General features: G+C 39.5%; 1 non-coding gene across 1 annotated transcript; it reads right to left on the bottom strand.

Moving 5' to 3' along the window:
- Window positions 1–1,859: 1,859 nt before the first annotated feature.
- On the bottom strand, window positions 1,860–1,967 carry LOC148576294 (small nucleolar RNA R71). Its single transcript, XR_015903179.1, has one exon. It is a non-coding gene; the product is annotated as a small nucleolar RNA R71 (small nucleolar RNA).
- Window positions 1,968–7,385: the final 5,418 nt, after the last annotated feature.

Below are 7,385 nucleotides of genomic sequence, written 5' to 3' on the forward strand. Positions count from 1 at the left end.
AGTCTTAGACTAACATTGCAATGATTCCTGGAATTCTTATTAAAAATTTTGAACCCCTTTATTTTCTTCTCCACTCAATTTTCGAAAAATATTTTATGTTTCTTATTTGAGTCTAGTGTCAATTTTTAAGTTTGGTGTCAATTGCATTCTTCTTGCATTTTTTGAAAATATGCAATATGTTCTTCATTGATCTTCAAGTTGTTCTTGATGATTTCGTAGCTCTGATCTTTAATTTCTCTTATTTTGTGTCTTTTGTTGTTTCTTACATGCATTTTTAAATCGTTATAGTCCTTAGTATACAAACTTCTAAGTTTGGTGTCTTGCATGCATTGGTTGTTTAATCTTAGTTTTCCATGAATAATTGCATTTTGATTGTTTCTCATCACTAAAAATTCAAAAAAAATATTTTTAATTGTATCTTTTCAAGTCAATAACACAGAGAATTGAAGATTCAGAGCATTCAACAAAGGAATTACACAGAAAAAGCTGGGCGTTCAAAAAGCCCAGTGAAGAAGGAAAACTGGCGTTTAAACGCCAGCCAGGTAACGCCCAAAAAGGTAGCATTTTGGGCGTTAAACGCCAGAATGGATGCTATTCTGGGGCGTTTAACGCCAGAAGGACACTAGAGGGAAGATTTCGTTTTTAATTCAAATCTTTTTCAAATATTCATAATTTTTCAAAATCATATCTTTTCAATCATATCTTTTCAAAATCAATTTCTTTCCATTTTTTTTAATTATTATTATTTTCGAAAATTCTTGTTACAATTAGTGATTTAATTCAAAATTTTCAAGTTGTTACTTGCCTATTAAGAAATGATCAAATTTTAAATTCTAGAATCATATCTTTTAAATTTCTTGTTAGTCAAGTAATCAACTTTAATTTTAAAACTTTCTTCTTTTAAATTTGATTCTCAATCATATCTTCTCAATCATATCTTTTCAATCACATCTTTTTTTTTTAAATTAAGTTTCAATCATATCTTTTTGATTTCTAATTTCAAAATTTTTTTCAAAAATCAATTGATTTCTTTCCCAATCTTAGTTTTCGAAAATCAATTACCAAATTTTCAAAATTTCTTTTAATTATTTCAAAATCTTTTACTTTAATTTCAAAAATTCTTCCCCTCTTCTCACACCCTTCTATTTAAGGACTAACACTCCTCCTCAATATGCAATTCAAACTCTATCTCCCTTGATAAGTTTGAATTCTCTCTTCTCTACCTCCTCCTTCTATTCTTCTTTTTCTCTGACACCTCAAGGAATCTCTATACTGAGACATAGAGGATTCCATATTTTTTTCTCCTCTCTTTTCATATGAGCAGGAGCAAGGACAAAGGCATTCTTGTTGAAGCTGATCCTGAACCTGAAAGGACCTTGAAGAGAAAGCTAAGAGAAGCTAAAGTACAACTCTCTATAGAGGACCTAACAGAACTTTTCAAACAAGAAGAAGCCATGGCAGCCGAAAACAACAACAATACCAACAATGTAAGGAAGGTGCTTGGTGACTTTACTACACCTACTCCCGACTTCTATGGGAGGAGAATCTCAATCCCTGCCATTGGAGCAAACAACTTTGAGCTTAAGCCTCAATTAGTTTCTCTGATGCAACAGAATTGCAAGTTTCATGGACTTCCATTGGAAGATCCTCATCAGTTCTTAGCTGAATTCTTGCAAATCTGTGACACTGTCAAGACCAATGGGGTTGATCCCGAGGTCTACAAGCTTATGCTTTTTCCCTTTGCTGTAAGAGACAGAGCTAGAACATGGTTAGATTCACAACCTAAAGAAAGCCTGAACTCTTGGGAAAAGCTAGTCAATGCCTTCTTGGCAAAGTTCTTTCCACCTCAAAAATTGAGCAAGCTTAGAGTGGAAGTCCAAACTTTCAGACAGAAGGAAGGTGAATCCCTCTATGAAGCTTGGGAAAGATACAAGCAATTGATCAGAAGGTGTCCTTCTGACATGCTTTCAGAATGGAGCATCATAGGTATTTTCTATGATGGTCTATCTGAACTGTCCAAGATGTCATTGGACAGCTCTGCTGGAGGATCTCTTCATCTGAAGAAGACGCCTGCAAAAGCTCAGGAACTCATTGAAATGGTTGCAAATAACCAATTCATGTACACTTCTGAAAGGAATCCGGTGAATAATGGGACAAATCAGAAGAAATGAGTTCTTGAGATTGATACTCTGAATGACATATTGGCTCAGAACAAAATATTGAATCAACAAGTAAATATGATTTCTCAAAGTCTGTCTGGAATGCAAGCAGCAACAGACAGTACCAAAGAAGCTTCATATGAAGAAGAAGCTTATGATCCTGAGAACCCAGTAATGGAAGAGGTGAATTACATGGGAGAACCCTATGGAAACACCTATAATCTTTCATGGAGAAATCATCCAAACCTCTCATGGAAGGATCAATAGAGGCCTCAACAAGGCTTCAACAACAATAATGGTGGAAGAAATAGGTTTAGCAATAGCAAGCCCTTTCCATCATCTTCTTAGTAACAGACAGATAATTCTAAGCAGAGCCACTTTGACTTAGCAACTATAGTCTCTGATCTAATTAAAACCACTCAAAGTTTCATGACTGAAACAAGGTCCTCCATTAGAAATTTGGAGGCACAAGTGGGTCAGCTGAGTAAGAAAGTTACTGAACTCCCTCCTAGTATTCTCCCAAGCAATACAGAAGAGAATTCAAAAGGAGAGTGCAAGGCCATCACCATAACCCACACGGCCGAACCTGGAGAGGAGGAAGAGGCAGTGATCTCCATTGAGGAAGACCTCAATGGACGTCCACTGGCCTCCATAGAGTTCCCTAATGAGAAACCATAGGAATCTGAGGCTCACATTGAGACCAAAGAGATTCCATTGAATCTACTTCTACCATTCATGAGCTCTGATGAGTATTCTTCCTCTGAAGAGGATGAAGATGTTACTGAAGAACAAGTTGCTAAGTACCTTGGAGCAATCATGAAGCTAAATGCCAAGCTATTTGGTAATGAGACTTGGGAGGATGAACTCCCATTGCTCATCAAAGAACTGGATGACTTGACTAGGCAAAGATTACCTCTGAAGAGACAAGATCCTGGAAAGTTCTCAATACCTTGTACCATAGGCACCATGACCTTTAAAAAGGCTCTGTGTGACCTAGGGTCAAGCATAAATCTCATGCCTCTCTCTGTAATGGAGAAACTAGGAATTTTTGAGGTTCAAGCTGCAAGAATCTTACTAGAGATGTGATGAGCAGATATTTTATACGCTTTTTGGGGTTAATTTCATATAGTTTTTAGTGTGTTTTAGTTAGTTTTTAGTTTATTTTTAGTAGTTTCTAGGCAAAATTCATATTTCTGGACTTTACTATGAGTTTGGGTGTTTTTCTGTAATTTCAGGTATTTTCTGGCTGAAATTGAGGGAGCTGAGCAGAAATCTGATTTAGGCTGAAAAAGGACTGCTGATGTTGTTGGATTCTGACCTCCCTGCACTCGGAATGAATTTTCTGGAGCTAAAGGACTCCAAATGGCGCTCTTCCAATTGCGTTGGAAAGTAGACATCCAGGGCTTTCCAGCAATATATAATAGTTCATACTTTGCTCAAGGATAGACGACGTAAACTGGCGTTCAACGCCAGTTCCATGTTGCAGTCTGGCGTCCAGCGCCAGAAACAAGTTATAAGTTGGAGTTCAACGCCAGAAAAGGATCCAAAGCTGGCGTTGAACGCCCAAAACAGCCCTATGCACGTGATTAGCTTAAGTCTCAGCCCCATCACACACCAAGTGGGCCCCAAAAGTGGATTTCTGCACTATCCATCTTAGTTTACCCATTTTCTGTAAACCTAGTTTACTAGTCTAGTATTTAAACAACTTTTAGAGACTTGTCTTGTATCTGATGACATTTTTAGATCTGAACTTTGTACCTTTTGACGGAATGAGTCTCTAAACTCCATTGTTGGGGGTGAGGAGCTCTGCTGTGTCTCGATGAATTAATGCAAGTATTTTTGTTTTCCATTCAAACATGCGTGTTCCTATCTAAGATATCCATTCGCACTTCAATATGAATGTGATGAACGTGACAATCATCATCATTCCTCCACGAACACGTGCCTGACAACCACTTACGTTCCACCGTAGAATGAATGAATATCTCTTAGATCTCTTAATCAGAATCTTCGTGGTATAAGCTAGATTGATGGCAGCATTCAAGAGAATCCGGAAAGTCTAAACCTTGTCTGTGGTATTCCGAGTAGGATTCAGGGATTGAATGACTGTGATGAGCTTCAAACTCGCGAGTGCTGGGCGTAGTGACAGACGCAAAAGGATAGAGTAAATCCTATTCCGGTATGATTGAGAACCTGCAGATGATTAGCCGTGCGGTGACAGCGCATCTGGACCCTTTTCACTGGAAGGATGGATGGTAGCCATTGACAACGGTGATCCACCAACACACAGCTTGCCATAGGAGGACGTGCATGCGTGAATCAGAAAACAGAGGAAAGTAGAATTTCAGAAGACAAAGCATCTCCAAAACTCCAACATATTCTCCATCATTGCATACAAGTATAATTTGTGTTCTGCCCTTTTATTCCCTGCAATCAAATTTGATAAGTGAATTATTTTATTGTTTTCCTGACTAAGAGTTACAAGATAACCATATATTGCTTCAAGCCAACAATCCCCGTGGGATCGACCCTTACTCACGTAAGGTATTACTTGGACGACCCAGTGCACTTACTGGTTAGTGGTACGAGTTGTAAAAAGTGTGATTTACAATTCGTGCACCAAGATGGCAGACAATTCAAGAAAATAGGCTTATGGACTTGTAGAGGATGTCTTGGTAAGGTTGAAGGTCACTACATCCCTGCTGATTTCATAATCCTAGAGACTAGAAAGTGTATGGATGAATCCATCATCCTAGGCAGAACCTTCCTAGCCACAGCAAAAGCTGTGATTGATGTTGACAGAGGAGAATTGGTCCTTCAAGTGAATAAGGACTCCCTTGTGTTTAAAGCTCAAGGATCTCCCTCTGTAATCATGGAGAAGAAGCATGAAAAGCTTCTCTCAATGCAGAGTCAAACAGAACCCCCACATTCAAACTCTAAGTTTGGTGTTGGGAGGCCATGCTCTGAGTATCTGTGAGGCTCCATAAGATCCCACTGTCAAGCTATTGACATTAAACAAGCGCTTGTTGGGAGGCAACCCAATTTTTACTTATCTATGTTAAATTTCTATTTTCTATTGTTATTTTATATTTTCTGTAGGTTGATGATCATGTGAAGTCACAAAAACAACTGAAAAAGCACAAACAGAATGAAAAATAGTATTAAAAATAGAACACACTAGAGGAGAAGGCTACTGGCGTTTAAACGCCAGTAAGGGCGGCAAAACGGGCGTTAAACGCCCAGTCTGGCACCATTCTGGGCGTTTAACGCCAGAAATGGGCACCAGACTGGCGTTTAACGCCAGAAAAGGGCAAGAAGCTGGCGTTAAACGCCAGAAATGGGCAGCAACCTGGCGTTTAACGCCAGGATTGGCAGAGAAGGGCGTTTTGTACGCTACTTGGTGCAGGGATGAAAAATCCTTGACACCTCAGGATCTGTGGACCCCCCAGGATCCCCACCAACCTCAACTCACTCTCTCTCTTCTTCACACCTTTTCATAATACTCTTCCCCAAATACCCTTCACCAATCAACTCAATACCTCTTCCCCAAAAACCCCCCACCTATCAAATCCTACCCTCTTCTCCATAAACCTTTCACCAATCCACATCCATCTATCATAAAACCCTACCTACCTCACCTTTCAAATTCAAACCACTTTTCCTCCCAAACCCACCCTATATGGCCGAACCCTAACCCTCTCTCCACCCTTATATAAACCCATCTTCACTTCTTCATTTTCACACAACATAAACACTACTTCTCCCCCTTGGCCGAAACACCAACCCACCTCCATTTCCTCAAATTCTTCTTCTTCTACTCTCTTCTTTCTTCTTTTGCTCGAGGACGAGCAAATCTTCTAATTTTGGTGTGGTAAAAGCATTGTTTTTTATTTTTCCATAACCATTTATGGCACCAAAGGCCAGAGAAACCTCTAGAAAGAGGAAAAGGAAGGCAAAAGCTTCCACCTCCGAGTCATGGGAGATGGAGAGATTCATCTCAAAGGTGCATCAAGACCACTTCTATGAAGTTGTGGCCAAGAAGAAGGTGATCCCCGAGGTCCCTTTCAAACTCAAAAAGGGTGAATATCCGGAGATCCGACATGAGATTCAAAGAAGAGGTTGGGAAGTTCTCACCAACCCCATTCAACAAGTCGAAATCTTAATGGTTCAAGAGTTCTATGCCAATGCATGGATCACCAAGAACCATGATCAAAGTGTGAACCCGGACCCTAAGAATTGGCTTACAATGGTCCGAGGGAAATACTTAGATTTCAGTCCGGAAAATGTAAGGTTGGCATTCAACTTGCCCATGATGTAAGGAGATGCACACCCCTACACTAGAAGGGTCAACTTTGATCAAAGGTTGGACCAAGTCCTCATAGACATTTGTGAAGAGGGCGCTCAATGGAAGAGAGATTCAAAAGGGAAGCCGGTTCAACTAAGAAGGCATGACCTCAAGCCCGTGGCTAGGGGATGGTTGGAGTTCATCCAACGTTCAATCATTCCCACTAGCAACCGGTCTGAAGTTACTATAGACCGAGCTATCATGATTCATAGCATCATGATTAGAGAGGAAGTAGAAGTTCATGAGGTTATATCCTAAGAACTCTACAAGGTGGCGGACAAGTCCTCTACTTTGGCAAGGTTAGCATTCCCTCATCTTATTTGTCACCTTTACAATTCAGCTGGAATTGACATAGAAGAAGACATCCTCATTGATGAGGACAAGCCCATCACTAAGAAAAGGATGGAGCAAACAAGAGATCCCACTCATGGACAAGAGCATGAGGAAATTCCTCATCATAAAATTCCTGAGATACCTCAAGGGATGCATTTTCCTCCACAAAATTATTGGGAGCAAATTAACACCTCCCTAGGAGAATTAAGTTTCAATATGGGACAACTAAGGATGGAGCACCAAGAGCATTCTATCCTCCTCCATAAAATTAGAGAAGACCAAAGAACTATGAGAGAGGAGCAACAAAGGCAAGGAAGAGACATTGAGGAGCTCAAGCACTCCATAACATCTTCAAGAGGAAGAACAAGCTGCCATCACTAAGGTGGACCCGTTCTTTAATTTCCTTGTTCTTTATTTTCTGTTTTTCAAATTTTTTATGCTTTATGTTTATTTATGTTTATGTCTTTATTACATGATCATTAGTGTCTTAGTGTCTATGCCTTAAAGTTATGAATGTCCTATGAATTCATCACCTTTCTTAAATTAAA

This window comes from Arachis ipaensis, chromosome B1, assembly GCF_059453495.1.
Source record: "Arachis ipaensis isolate K30076 ecotype BB chromosome B1, ASM5945349v1, whole genome shotgun sequence".
Lineage (NCBI taxonomy): Eukaryota > Viridiplantae > Streptophyta > Magnoliopsida > Fabales > Fabaceae > Arachis > Arachis ipaensis.